Consider the following 16,151-nt stretch of genomic DNA (forward strand, 5'->3'; position numbering starts at 1 on the left):
GTGAAAACTTGCCCTTAATTAATGAAATTGCTAATTATTTGATTCTCCTTGTAGGTGAGGCCATGCTGAACACGTGATAACCTATTTGGAGACACATGTGCGGTGTCATGACCAGTAGTTTCTACTACACCAGCAGTTAGGACCTTCTTCTTCAAATTGTAGAAGGCAGCTGCGAGTGACTCCTTGCTTGTTTTTTTCTTTTTGTAGTAGGCGGACCCTGTGATGGTCCATGATAATCCCCTCCTCCTGGTATTCATGTTCCTGTGTATCCCCTTCACTTGCATGTCAGGGGGGCCTGTAACTTCTAATGGAAGGATTATAGCAAAGGTGATGGGATTTCACTTCCATGAACATGTTACATGAGATTGGAACTTCCATCTTGCCAAGATTCTTTCTCTTGCTGGCTTTGATGAAACATGCTGCCATATTGTGAGCTACCCAGTGGCAAGGAATTGTGAGGACTTCTGGTCAACAGCCAGCAAGTAACTGGGCGCTATGAACGGTCACAGGAGCTTCGAGCAGATTCTTCTCCAGTCAAGCTTTCAGATGGGGCTCCAGCCCTAGCTGACATGTTGAATGCAAGCTTATGAGACACCCTGGAGCAGAGGAGGCAGGTAAGCTGTGCTGGACCCCTGACCCACAGAAGCTGTGATGTAACGTGTGCTGCTTTAAGAGCTAAATTTGCAGGAATATTATATGCCACAACAGAAAAAGAATATGATTTTCTTTTTTTTTTTTTTTGTTTTTGGCTCTAATGGCTATATCCTAATTTTTTTAACTGCATAAGAATAATAACTAGAACAATTCAAGTCTTTCACACACATAAAGGATCTTTGTGACTGCCAGATCCCTATAATATCACATCAAAGTGTCTTAGTTTAGCATATAAAGCCCTTCACCATTAGTTATTGACTAATTTTTCCAGCTTCTTCTTCTGTTATGATCCTATCCTTTCTCCACTCTGTCTGCACACACCTTCACACAACTTCTCCTTCCTTCTCTTTGTTCCCAGGACACCCCACAATGCGGGGCCTTTGTACAAGCTTCTGCTTCTCCCTGGGATGCCTTCCTTTGTCATACCCTTCCTTATCTTTTAAGATCCAGCTCACTGATTGTCTCCTCCCTAGATTACCGTGTCCTCACTTTAGCACGTTTAATAGCACTTTATTAATGTACATGATACCATTTGCCACCTTATATTATAGTTTATACAGGTGGCAGGGTGATCTTTTATGTTAATTTGGATTTTGCTTTCCAAATTTTCCCCTTCGTTGTCTTTTCAAATAGGTAGACACAGTATTGGCATTTCTTTGCTTCGGGGATTTTTTGCAAGGTGGAAAGCAGCTATTTGAAGTTTTGTGATTTTTTTGTTTGTTTTTCTTCAAAGCCAAATGTGTTGAATAGATTGTGCTGGATATTTGGAAGAGGGAGGAGAAGAGGGAGGGATGCCTATGAAGTACTGAAGGGAAGAGTTCCTTGGAGTGGACAGAGGCCTGACTCACTTGTGGAGCTCCAGGGGAGAGGAGCAGACCTTGGGAGGTAGGAGAAAAGAAAAGACCTGAGGAGATAGGTCCTATCCTAGCTGTGAAAGAGACCGTTGGGTGTCACCATGGCAACCAGGGCATGCCAATGACCCAGGACTGGAGAGGCCTCCCCATCTGTGTACCACCCAGAGAACGTCCCCTTTCCAATGGGGGAAGGGAAAATAATGGCCATGATTGAATTTCACCACAATGTGTTGGGGAAGGGTTGACTCTGAGTTAAATTTTTCTTGAGTTAAAAAAAAAAAAACAACAAATTTGATATTTCTTGCACACCTATTTGTAGATTAAGATTCATACCAGTATAAATGAGCCCTCAGCACGAGAAACATGAAGAAAGCTATACCGAGGCACATCGTAATCAATTAGTTCAAAACCAGTGATAAAGGGAAAATCTTAAAAGCAGCCAGAGAGAAAAACAAACATTACACACAGGAACAAAGATAAGGATGACTGTAGATTTCTTGTCGGAAACAATGCAAGTGAGAAGGCAGCGGAGTCACATCTTTAAGGTGCTGGGAGAACAAAACTGTCAGCCTGAGATTTTCACCAGGGGAAAAATCTCTCTCAAAAATGAAGGCAAAAGAAAGCTTTTTCCCTCCTTAGAAATACAAAAGCTGAAAGAATTTATCAGCTGCAAATCCGCAGTATACAAAATGTTCAAGGGAGTCTTTCAAGAAGCTAGAAATGACACCAGATGGAAATGTGGATCTGCACCAATGGTTCTCAACTGGAGGTGGTTTTGCCCCTCCCCCACTCTGGGACGGTCGGCAATATCTGGAGACGTTTTGGGTTGTCACAACACAAGGGAAAGGAGGGTGGAACGCTAGTAGCATCCAGAGAGTAGAGGCAAGGACTTCTACCACATGTTTTACAAGGCTCGCAACGGCTCCCACCCTTCCTCCCCACCCCCAGCAAAGAATGTCTGTTGTAATGAGCTTGAAAAACCCCTTATCTAAACAATGGAATTACATGGGTACATGTGAATATTTTTCTTACTATTTAAATACCTTTAAAAGATTAGTGGACATTTAAGCAAAAAAAATAATAATGTCTTGCAGGTTTTATAACAAATGTAAAAGTAAAATATGTGGCCAGAGCACAGAGGCTGATGACTGGGGAAATCAAGCGTGTTATTGCTACTATGATCCTTCTACTCTGTGGGAAGTAGTAGGCCATCCTTTGGAGGTAGACTGAGGTAGGTTAAATGTGTAACTATAGGGGCGCCTGGGGGGCTCAGTCAGTTAAGCATCTGACTCGATCTCAGCTCAGGTCATGATCTCAGGGTCGTGAGTTCAAGCCCCACATTGGGCTCCACACTGGGCAGGGAGCCTACTTAAAAAAAAGAGAGAGAGGGAGGGATGCACCTAGGTGGCTCAGTCAGTTAAGCGTCTGCCTTTGGATCAGGTCTGATCCCAGGGTCCTGGGAGCCTGCTCTGCCTACAGCTCCCTCGGTTTGTGCTCCCTCTCTCTCTCTCTCTCTCTGGCAAGTAAATAAGTAAAGTCTTTTTAAAAAAATAGTTAAATGTGTAACTATAAACCCTAGGCTAACCACTAACATAACAAAAAAAGAAAAGGGATAGCTAGTAGGCTACTGAAGGAGAGAAAATGAAACACAAAAAATAACCAATTAACTCAAAAGAAAGCAGAGAAAGAAAAGGGTTGGAGGGGAGAACGACAAAGAACAGATGAGAACAATAAAAAAAAATAGCGTGATAGCCTCAAACCCAATCATATCAATAATGATTTTAAATTTAAGGCCCAAACACACCAATTAAAAGATAGATATTATCAGATTGGATTACAAAAAGACCCAGCTCCACACTCCCTGCAAGAGATTTCTTTTAAATAAAGACACAAGTAGAGTGAAAGGTAATTGAAACAGACAAAAATGACAACCCAAATCATAAAAAGGTTGAAATAACTGTATTAATACTAGAGGAAGTAGACGTCATAGCAAAGATTATTATCAGGTATAAAGAAGGTTCCTTCATAAAGGTAGGAACGTAACAGTCCAAAAGGTTCACAGTACTAATAATAGAACTTTCAAATACATGAGGCAAAAACTGGTAGTGTTTCAAGGAGAAATAAAGTCATGATTATAATCAGAGATTTTTGATACTGCACTCTTAATAACAGATGGAGCCAGTAAGCTGAAAATCAGTAAGGGTACAGAAAACTTGGACACTTGCTCAACGGATGTGACCCATTTGACATGAGTCAATTAAAGAACAGTCTACCCCCAGATTCAGAATACAAATTGTTCTCAAGTGCACACAGAACATTTATCATATTTTAGGCCATAAAACAAGTTTCTAAACATTTACAAAGTCTGCAAGTCTTTCAAAGTGTGTTCTCTGACCATGATGGGATTAAATTAGAAATCAATAATAGGAAGATCTCTGGAAACTCCCCAGATATTTTGAAATGAAATAGTGCACCCTGCCTGTCTTTGGGTCTAGTGGGAAGTATTAGGTCACATTATTCTTCTGCTTGGGATTTGAATAGATAAACCAGTAAAGACATCAGGATGATTTAGATTCAGTCTTGCCTTCCCAGGAACAGTGGAAAGAACAATTTGATCCCTAATGGTCTTTGTAGTCCTAGGTCTTTATGCACAGACAATAAAATCACATAAACTCTTAGAGAGGAAAAAGCTGATTTAAATTTCTAAAATACACTGTAATATGATAAAGACAAATACAATTTTATTGCCTTCGGACCTAATATATGGTTATTTAGCCAACTATCTTGGGTAGCACACTTTGAGAGGTTGTTTGTAAAAGCATATAAAATATAAATATAGAAATATTTTTAATGCTTTATAATTAGTATGGTCTTCCTATGTTTGCTTTAGAGAAAAAGATATAAAAATGCTTTGCAACTGGTCTGGTGTTCACAAGTTTGCTTTGGAGAATAGATAAGAATGTTTAAAGGTAAATGGATGCCTCTAATCTGTTCATATAGTATATAAAGATTTATAGTATAAGTAATTTGTTTTTTTAAATACGAGAAACGTAAATAAATATCTTATTTTTCAAAAATGGCCCCAATGATATTTCCAGTCCCATTTATTTTTCCTCATGACTTTGACATCCCTACCAACAGGAGATGGAGTCTGGTTCTCCCCCATCTCGACTACGGACTGGCTTTCAGCGACTTGCTTCTGTTGAACAGATAGGGGTGGAAATAATTCTGGGAGCATTCCAAGGCTAGGTCAAAAAAGGTGATACGGCTTCCACCTGGCTTTCTGTCTCTCAGGTTGCTTGCTTGCTCTGAGAACCCAACCGCCATGCTGTAAGAAATCTGTGGAGAGACGCCACCCCATGGAGATGTTCACATGGAGAGGACCTGAGGCCCCAGCTCACAGCCAGCACCAACCCCCAGACATGAAGGTAAGATTTCAGGTGATTTCAGCCATGAGCCTCAAGTCTTCCAGCTGAGGGCCCAGACATCATAGATCAAGGACACGTTGTTCCCACTGTGGTGTGTCTAATTTTGGACCCAAGAATTCATGGGTCATAAGTGGTTGTTTTATGCCACTAAGTTTCAGGGTAATATATTCCATAACCATAGTTATTGGAACACCAGTACCATCTTATTTACTGTCCAGTTTGTTTAATAAACCCATTTTCATTTCATGTTCTTCATAAATAATCACAAATTTTGAGTCTGGATTCTTTAGGTTTCAGTACACACTGTTTCTATATAGAATGTAAGTACAGTAACTGCTTGTATGGTTATACTTGTATAATTTGATACATTTCTGAATATCTTATTGAATGGAGAAACAGTACACATGGATCTCAGAAAAGGCCACCATCTCCTATGGATCAGTGTGTGAGCAGATCACCCTCTCAGGAATAAGGCCAGATACACTGTGGAATTTCCCCACCAGGGTCCTGGAGCCAGATGGGACTGGGTTTGAATCTGTTCCATTGCATAGCAACCGTGTGTACAAGAATGAGTCCTACAACATCTCTACGCCTTAATTTCCTCACTTGGTTTTTGGGAATAATAGTAGCACCAATCTTCTAGGATTGCTACAATGAATAAATGATATAATGCACGTAGGACGTGTTCATTCAACGTTGGCTACTAGGGTTATACACATTAAATCTGTCCATTTGAATGCATGCCTGTCGTACAACTTCAACTTCCAAATCTGGAAAATTTCCTCCAATGTCCCACTGCTGGGCAGAGCTTGTAAAATGTACGTTTACAGGAACTCACTGTGCTGTTAATGGGGGTGACTTTCCAGGGACTGATCACTACTGTTGTCCTCTCGGGACACCCCTAGAGAAGTGCAAAGTGTCCCCATAGGACCCTGGGGTAATGCCCACTGGCTTCCAGGTAAGCTGATTTGTGTCTTTGTGAATGTCAAGTTTGGTCCAGAGATTCCCTTCTCCTGGCTCGTCTCACTGAGAGAAACACAGGAATGATTTTGCAGGATGATAATTTCCTGCAGACTTTTTGAGAATTTCCACTGTTTGTTTTGGAAAACAGTGAGGCTAAAATAAAACCAAAAGATTTGCTTTTCTCCTCTGACAGTCTGGCTGGGTTGACTTAGTGGCACTCACTTTGGGGACATGCCCTCGTCTCTCTCCCTCAGCCCTTCCAGAGAGAACAGTCTTGTGTGATTTTAATATGATCATGTCTTTACCATGTGGTCTATCAGCTGTCAGTGACAGTGTGTTTCAGAGTGTCTAGAAGGGGTTTTAATTGGCAAGATCTTTAGTAAATTTGCAAATTAGTGATCTGCCGGCTGATGTTATGACAATGTCTAAACACTATCAGTGCCATTTTAAAATAATCTTTCATCGATACAACATTCATCTTAATTAGCCAGAAAATGTTGGTCCCAAAGGAAGCTAATCTTTACAGTTTTGTGGATTCAGTGTGGGGTTATGGGATGGCTTGCTGAACTTATTTGGAAAAAAGAGATTTATTGAAGTTGTTTGTATCTTATGCAACTTAGGGGGTGCTGGTCAGTATCCTGAATTGTTGGAATGTAGAGCCAGGGATACAAGTGGACAATACTCTTCTCCTTGATGAGGTGGCATGGGATGAGTATCAGCCTGACAATCTTTGATACCTGGGTTTTAATCCTGGCTCAACCAGAATTTGTCTGTATGGCCCTGGGAAAGACCGAGAACATGGGATTGAACACTTACTTACACTGGGTACTCTGCGTCCCTTGTTTTGTTCCTTGCAAACAATATGAGATGAAAATCATTGGCATATCCATTTTAGAGATAAGCAAACAAATGGAGCTGCAGGGAGCAGAATTAGCTTGTCATGGGTCATGGCCATCCAGCTAGTAAGTGGTAAGAGACCGATGTCTCTCTGCCCTGAAGACTAAGGTCTACACAATCACGAGCTAACCTTTCACTGAAAAGTCCCTTAATATTCAAGAGCCTAGATTTTCTCATCTGTATAGTGAAGCAGTTGGACTAGATGACCTTTTGCTTATAATTTAGAGAGAGTATGATTCTATGTAGCTTACACGTCTGGGTTTCTGGGTTGTTGAGTTCCTTCTATGGTGGCTTATATTCTCATGAAACCTGGCAGGTCCTTGTAGTACTCTTGGGAGGGTACCAAATTACTGCTCTGGTACTGAGTAAGTCGATTAGCAGCCTTAATAGGACCACTTTTCTTCAGGTTAACTCAGAACTGGACATTAGCTTCTCACTAGCTTATAGACGTGACTCATGCCAGCCAAAAGGGCCACCATTTTCTTTCCTTCCAGTGATGTCAGCAAGTTCCCGGCAGTGCTCAGCACCCTCTGATTGCCCTATCAGTATTTACTAAGTCTACCTGATTAATATCCTTTGTAGTATCCGCATAGGGGTCATTTAATTTAAATCTGAACAAATTCTTGGCTCTATCCAGCTACGCAAAAATGCATTAGGGAGTATTTTTCTGGTATGAGTTTCTGCCCCAAAGCATGAAATTCAGTACGAACTCAGCCCAGGTTACAGGATAGAGATGCCACATGGCTGTTAAAATGGACCCTTGCTTGGCCTTTTCTCTTATAAAAATAATTTATGACCTGCCGCTCTGAACTTCTGATCGTGGGCTTTGTAGGCACCCTGACAGTTTTCTCCCACATTAGTAACTACCCTACGCTGTCTCTAGGACAACGTTGTTCTTGGCAGCAGCCTTAAAATATCATGAAAGGGGATCATCGAGATCACTTGGCGTTCCGGCCTTCTCATTTTACACAGTGTTGTTATTATTTAGAGACAACTCCAGGAGATGGACTGTCAGAACTCAGGACTTCGGTTTCTTTAGGGTCCAAGGCATGAGTTGAAGTTTCTCTCCTCTCCAGGCTTTATTTGTAGAGTAGGAATGGTCATGCCTGCTTTTCAGATACTCGGCGAATTACATGAAATGGGTTTTCTGGCTGTATGAGTTTCCTAAGGGCTCTGTAACAAATTACCACAAATTTGATGGCTTTATTGGCTCATAATCTGAAGGCTAGAAGTCCAAAATGAAGGTGTTGGCAAAGATATGTTCCCTCTGAAGGCACTAGGGAAGAATTCTTCCCTGCATCTTGGCATCCCTTGGCTTGTGGCTGCGTAACTATCTCTGCCTCTGTTGTCACGTGGCCTTCGTCCCTGTAAGTCTGTGTCCAAGTCTCCTTTCTTCTCTCTCGTAAGGATTGCAGTCATTAGACTTAGGTCCCATTCTAAATCCAGGATGATTTCATTTTAAGATCCTTAACTGATTATATAGCTGCAAAGAACCTATGTCTAAGTAAGGTCACATTCTGAAGTTCTGGATGGACATGGATTTGGGGGCTGGGGGACCCTGGTAAAGTCACAATACTGGTTTCTGTTTGGGAAATCTTGAAGTTTCCCAAACACAGCAAGAATGCAAAAACTATGCTGGGCAACCAAAAAAGCATGCTAAGTAGACAAGTTAAGGGAAGAGAGGGTGATGCAAGGGGTTGGGTGGTGGTTGGTCTCCTGTAGCATCTGTGTCAGAACGCTTCTCTGCAGGGGCACCTGGGTGGCTCAGATGGTTAAGCATCTGCCTTCGGCTCAGGTCATGATCTCCAGGTCCTGGGATCAAGCCCCACGTCTGGCTCCCTGCTTAGCAGGGAGTCTGCTTCTCCCTCTCCCTCTCCCTCTCCCTCTGCCTCTCCCCCTACTTGTACACACACACCCTCTCTTTCTCTTTCTGTCTCTCAAATGAATAAATAAAATCTTAAAAAAAAAAAAAAAGAAGGCTTCTCTGCAGAGATAATATGTGAGAACATTTTGGACACAGTCGAGGAGTGAGCAATGTGAAATGTTTTGAAAAGAGTTTTCCAGGTGGACAGAGCCACAAATATCAAGATGCTGAGGAAGGAACCAGTGACATGTTTTAAAGAACAGCCAGGAGGCCAGAGTGGTTGGAATTGGCATGAGATGAGAGGAGAAGAGGTTGGAACAGTAAATGGTGGTCTGGCCATTTGTAGGCCATTGTAAGGCTTTGAGCTTCATTTTAAGGGTAATGAAACACCAGTGGGAGTTTTTGAGCATGAAAGCAGACTAATCAAATTTACATTTCCAAAAAGTCAGTTGGGTTCCCACGTAGAGACTAGACACAGAGAAAGTATAGGATCAGGTCAGTGAGCCCGAGGACATGCCAGTCATTGCGGCAAGAGATAGTGGTATCTTGGAAGGTACTTGTAAGTGTTACTTTCTGAGATGGGGAAGACCAAGACATATTGGGACTTGGGGGTACAGTGGAAAATCCGGAGATCAACTTTGGATATGTTAACTTTGGAAATGTCATTAAACATTCAAGAGGATGAACGGGGCATTGGGTTTTGAGTCTGGAGCTTAGGAGAGAGGTTGGCATGGGGGGTTAGATCTGGGAGACCTAAAAGCATGGAGCTGAGTGAGGTCACCCAGAGAAAGAGTGAATCAGGGGAAGGATGGGCAGGACAGAGACTTGAGTTATTTCAAAATTGAGGTCAGCCAGATGTTTTGAGGGCTATGCTCCTGTCAGTAATACTTACAGCCCACTCTACTTCAATTCCTCATTACTGCTCATCTTTGCAAGATTCCTCTTCATGGATCCTGTTAGTTTCAGTGTCTTGGTTTCGAGATCAGCTCTCTGGCCAAAAACTCATTGGTTGTCTTTTTCCTGTATTTCTGAAGGCTTCAGGGCGGAAAGCAGGTTCCTCCTGGAAAGTCCCATCTGCTACGTTCCTGGTCTCTACTTGTGGGTTTGCTCTGTGTACCTGGAGACAAATGAGGCACGGATGGCTGCACGGGCCTGTCTCCTCTGATTCACAGTCTCGTTCCTCCTCCTGCATCCCGTGTCTGCTCAGGACATACTGCTGGAGCAGCCACCACACCCGTGCGAGCACTTGCGTTCACAGACCCAGCTGTCTGGGGCTCACCTGAGCATACATGTTACCCTTCCTTTTGAAGAGCTGGCCATTGATTTCTGACTTCAAAGCTTCAAATCGTATAGGGGAAACCTCGAAGGTATTCATCTGCCCCCAAGGGCCCCCATTCCAAACAGCTTTAGTTGGCCTGGATTTTTTCTTTTGCTTTTGGATGATTTGCCATTTGGTGACATGAGAGAGACTGGGAAGGAGGTGCAGAAGGGGAGGGGGCACTGAGATGCCAACTCCACTAACCACCGACTGGGCTACTACCGCCTCATCTAGTTTATGGGAACTGAAACCAGACCTGTTGAAAGTCTGGATGGATGCGGCATGCGGGGCAGGTGGGAATTGGTTAGAAAAAAAGGAAAAGGGGAACAATGCACATTCAAGTGTGACTCACAACACATTTAGTGTTGCAAATGCTTCAGCAGATTCCTTTTACCATTTATGGAAAACCTGGCCCATTCCCCGTTGTAGCAAAGATGTATGTTTCTCCTGGACACACACATACGCACACGCAACACACACGAACGCATGTGCTCATGAATGCATTGGCGCATGCGTGGGTGTACACACACACACACACACACAGCCTTGCTTCATACCAGGCCTTTGCCAACAATGGCTTCTTATTAAGTACTTCAGATTTAGGATAAAAGAATATGTAAGAACAGAAACATTTTTTCGCCTGAGCATGAAAGAACTTTGTGCCTGTGGATGATGTACTGGCTCGCATTCAAACCTCAGTGTGCACCGCAGCACAATTCCTGCAGCCCCCAGCCGGTTGCAAGAGAGCCTTGGATCTGAATGAGCAGTGCCTGAATTTTTATCCCATTACCCAATGAAATCCCATCCCAACTCAGTCTTAGTCCCTGTATAAAACAGCTTAGATGGCTCGAGCTTCCCTCTGAAGCAGTAGATTTGGGCAGATACTAACTAATTCCTCTAGTTTTGTTACCAAAGTCGTCCCCCCACCCCCATCTCTTACTCATTCTCCAACAGGTAACCTTTCTCTGTAAACTGCTGTTTTTCACTTTTTAATCTGCCTGTTCCTTCCTCTCCACGTTTAAAATGCAAAGGCCTGAGGGCTACAGAGGGGAGGGGGGTGGGGGAATGGGATAGACCGGTGATGGGTAGTAAGGAGGGCACGTATTGCATGGTGCACTGGGTGTTATACACAACTAATGAATCATCGAGCCTTACATCGGAAACCGGGGATGTACTGTATGGTGACTAACATAATATAATAAAAAATCATCATAAAAAAAATAAATAAATAAAATGCAAAGGCCTGTTGTATCTGGACTATAATAACCTCCTTCCTGTTCCCCCAACTCCTCCCTTCCCCGGCCATGCGTACAACAAGCTCTATGTTTCTTTTGTCTGCCTTGTGCTACTGTCGGCTATTGGCAGTGGACTTGAGCTATCCCAAGAGCAGAGGAAATCCAGCCCCAGTCCAGAGTGCTGGGGACCCAGGTAGTGACTAGAGATTATGTCATTGTCCCTAGGGAGGCACCTCAAGAGGCCAAAGGAGATGCTCCCCTTAGCAGGCACGTCAAGCCCCTGAGACTCAGTGCCTGTGTCCTTGGCTGTGTATCTCCCCCAGAGCCCCCCTGCACCAACTCCGCCGAGCCATCACGGAGGTCCTCAGTAGGCCCGTCTGTGTGTTCCTACAGCCCCACACTATTCCCCCTTGCATTCTTATCATATATGGGTCTGGGAATCATCCGTTGTTTCCCTGGACCCTCTGTAAGGCTGGGGCTCATTGAGTCACTGCTGCATTCTAGTGTCTAGAACAAAGACTTGCACATTCAGGCACTTGGCCTGTATTTGCTAAATTCATTCATTTATTTAGTCAGTCATTTGTAAATATTTTTCCCTGTTCTATGCCAGACACTGTTCTAGGTGTGGAATCAATGGGCAAAAGTGGGTAGAATTCCCACTGGCCCCTCAGGCCCTTGCCCCTTCGTGTTCCTTTTGAAGTTTATTTTCAAGTTATTTGGTTTGGTGCGTTAACGAACTAATGAACTGTAGCAGGGTGTTGCGCTGGTGAGCAGTGAGAATTGTCTCTGTCAGGATGGGGCGTCCAGTGGCCTCACTCCCCATGACTGTGCTCTGTGTCCGTTTCTAGATCTGTCTTACCTGAATATTCAGTCATTGTTTCTGTTGGAAAAAGAATTTCCTCCATATGCACAATTAGGAGACAAACATATACTGGCATGTCTGGTGAATTGGCAGGGTAGGAATGGGAAGGGACAGAAACCAAAATACATCAAGGCACCGAGGAGTCCTGGAGAGACTACGTCCCTCTGAGAAGACTTGAGGCCATCTCCATAGGGGGTCCAAGGATGCGAGGGGATTAGGGAGGTCTCTCTAAGCTCTGTGCCCGTTGAAATCTGCAGCTCAGTGCAGGATCTCTCGAACACAGTGTTATGGACTGAATGTTTGTGTGCCCCCAAAATCCATATGTTGAATCCTTCATCCTCCAACGTGATGGTATTAGGAGGTGGGGCCTTTGGGAGGTGATTAGGTCATGTGGGTGGAGCCCCCAGGAAGGGGATTGGTGCCCTCTTAAAGGAGACCCCAGAGAACTCTCTCGATCCTTCTGCTGTGTGAGGACACAGGAAGAGAAAAGGTAGCCACCTATGAATGAGAAAGTTCACCCTCACCAGACACCAAATTTGCCTGCACTTTCATCTTGGACTTTCAGCTTCTAGAACTGTGAGAAGTAAATTCCGTTGTGGACGAATCGCCCAGCCTGTGCGGCATTCTGTTATAGCAGCCTGACTGGACTCAGACACAGAAGTAACTCTTTATTTACTAATTTTTTTATCTCGGAAGTAACTTATGGGGCTGTTGGACCAAGGGACAAGAGTATCCACGTGTGGGATGGTGGACCCAAGAGTAGAGCAAGAGGCAGTGTGACTCCTCAGGAGATTTCAGGTCGCTCCTGGGGCCTCTCGGAAGCACTGAAGACGGAGAAAGTCCTCAGAGAGACAGAGGCCTTGGAGTTACGCTGGCAGGTTTAGTGGGTAGGACAAATCATTGCTAGTGTGACCCTGAACTTTTGCCACCGCCCTCCTCCCCCAAAGGCAGATGGACACGCAGGACATTCTTGTTTCTGGTCTCTTAGATCGATTCTGCTTATAGAAGCCCTCGCCTCTGTGGACAGGCCCCAGGGAGAACCACAGTGCCTGTCTCCAGCCCTGGCCCCTCCAACCCTGGTCCCTCCAGCCCTGGTCCCCTTTGCTCTCCCACTTGCCTGTGTCAGCCTGCCCGGTCTCACTTTTATTCTCACGGCCTCCTGGAGTCGTTTCTCTGGTTCTTAGGCCCCCCTGGGTGTGGCTAGCTGTCGGGAAAGATCATTCTTTAACTGTTGAAAGTCTGCCACTGTAGGGACTCTGTCTCCCACATATGGATCCAGACAGCACAGGGCAGGCGGCGAGAAGCCCCCTGGCCTGTCATCCTCAAACCAGGAGACTCCCGTTTGCACACCATCCTGGAGCATGCAAAGCATCAGCTCGTTCTCTTCTTCACTTTGCAGAAGAGCAGATGAGTACACTCGGGCATCTCCGTACTAGTAGCTGATTTGCCTTCATAAATTGTTCCTTTTGGGTGAATTTGCCGTTTAAAGGTGAAAAAGCATGGGTCACCCCTATGCCGTGGATCTCGACAACGAGCAGTTGAGGCAGGAGTGACAGACTGGTGGGAGAAGGTTTCGGTGCGGAGAGAGCTCTCATAGGATGCTTCTGATCAATATTCCTGTGTGTATGAATCTCTGGGGATCCTGTTAAAATGGAGATCCTGGTTCGGCGGCTCTGGCATGGAAAACCGAGACTCTCCTTTTCTAACCAGCTCCCAGGTGATGCTCTGAGGCCACGCTTTGAGTAACAAGGCCTCAAATCACAGACCCCACCCAGGCAATGTTTACTCTTCTACACCTGCGACATGTTCCTACGATCCGGGCAATGACATCCCTACTCCAAATGTTGAATGAGCCTTTTAGGTTGGCTACTAGAAAGAGGAAGGGAAGTTTCTTATAACTGAAAAGGAACTCATTCCAAACTGGAATTCAGTTACATAAACAAAGTTCTGTGAATGATGTTCTTGTTTTCCTACAACTGGTATTAATACTCTTTCAAAAATGCTGCAAAGAGGGCCAGGGAAGCCGCCGTGTGTGCAGAGGGGGTGGGTGGCGATCACTAAGGCCAACAGTACACGGGCAGAAATGATCCCTTAATCAGAGAAGCTTTCAAAACAGGCTGGGTCTGTAATGGGGAGCCAGGTTAGGAGAATCGACAGACGTAAAAAAGTAAGTCCTTTGCAGAATCAGAGTGGGGAGAGCCTGCTGCCTGTCTCCTCTCCCATCTCCCACCTTGCCAGAGAGCCTGGGAGACTTCAGGGCAGAAGTGGGAAGGGGGTGGAAGGACTTTGGGTTTCTTTCTTTCTTTTTTTTTTTTTTTCTTCCATCTATGTTTGTTGCCTAGGGTGTCCTCTGGGTGATGCTAGAAGATAAGTTCTTGTCATTACTGGAGCACTGTGATTATTCGCCTGCAGTACCAGCGGGGATCCCAGCCACAGGCCCCCCCCCCCGCACCGAGCTAGGCCCAAAGCGGGAGGCAGACAGCAGAAAGGGCTGCTTGTTACCACTGCAGATCTTATAAGATAGCTGGGAATGGAAGAGCCACATTTTAAAGATCACTAACCACATCCAGCAGGAAATCGTAAGTTCCAAACGAGTGATACGCACAATAAGGATGTGGGCTGATGAGGGCATGGGGAAACTTTTAAATGAGGTGATCAGAAAGGCTTCATCGAGAAGGTAGTAATTGACTGAGTCCTGGAAGGGAAGGAGGAATTGAATAGTGCCTGGGAGGTCTGAGACGGTGCAGTTTCCAGAAACATCCTCTTGGCCAAATCCCTTTGTGGGAATGGCTTGGGGAGAAGCGAAAAGCTGTGCACTGATGGATTTGGATGACAGAAGGTGCCATCGGTCCTAATTGTGGCCCACCTGAGGGTTGTCAGTCAGAGAATGCACAGTGCACCTTCCTAGGTCTCTGTTTCCTGCTGGACCCTCCAGGGAATCAGGGACAGATTAGGATACAGTTCAATTCTACCGTCTTCATTATTTTCTTAAAAACATGCTTTATGGGGAGTGCTGTAATTGGGCAGCCCAAATTTCTCTCTGTACTTCAGGAAACCCCTTAGCACCTGATTTTCAGCTTTAAAAATTGTCATTTATATTTGAAACCCCAAAGCATTCCGTATTTTAAACATCGGCAGATACAGGCTAATAATGGCAGGGCTAGGAAAAAGTCCATAATAATCTTAAAAAAAAAAAAAAACAACAAACCCAACAACATTAAAGTTTTTTTTTTTTTAATTTTAAACTTTAGGCTTCACGTTTCAAAGTTTTATCAAACTGCCCCCCCAATAATTTAAACCATTGTTTTCCAAGGGAAATTTAATAATAAGAGCCGCCATGTGTTTCTGCTTAATTTTGGAAGCCTGTGTTATGCAGTCAAAGATTCTCATTTGAAAATAATTCCTGTCCTTATTCTAAAACTGCCAGGGGAATAAAATTTAAAAAACATGTTGCAGCTCTCAAGTGTATGTTTTGCCTAAAGCCAAGCAGTGCTGGAAGATCAAAGTTTGGAGTGCCTTTCTAAAGTTAGAACCACAGCCTTGCAAGGCGCTCGCAAACCCGGAGCCGGGCCCGCAGCTGCCTGTCTAGGTCCTCTGGTAATTAGCTCCGGTGCAAACAGAGAGGCCCGCGCTCCTCCCCCGGGCGGGGCCCCAGCCTCAGGGCCCTGGTGGCCTGGGAAGAGGATCCCCAGAGAGATGGGACAGGCTGGGTATTTTTAGACCACATGTGTGCACTGCAAGGCCTCCTGCATTCCACAGTTTGCATTTGTGAGGAGGGGACCAGCGCCTCTGCCCTCCGTGTGCTGTCTGCCGGCTCTGCCCTTGGTGGGGGTTATTTGTCAACATGACAGATTTCATCTAATAACATTTAAGGATGGGCAAACTGGGGCATGTTTGCTCATCTCAAGCCGTCTCTTGTTCTCTCTTAGAAAATGAACGTAGGTACAGGTGTGTGTGTGTGTGTATGTGTGTGTGTGTGCGCGTGTGTGCTTTTTCTCCTTAAGCCCCAAAGATCTGCTTCCTCACTCCCTGATCAAAGCCCTAACTTGACACTTTTCAGCCTCTGTAGAGTTGAG

The sequence above is a fragment of the Ursus arctos genome, unplaced genomic scaffold, assembly GCF_023065955.2.
Source record: "Ursus arctos isolate Adak ecotype North America unplaced genomic scaffold, UrsArc2.0 scaffold_17, whole genome shotgun sequence".
Taxonomy (NCBI): domain Eukaryota; kingdom Metazoa; phylum Chordata; class Mammalia; order Carnivora; family Ursidae; genus Ursus; species Ursus arctos.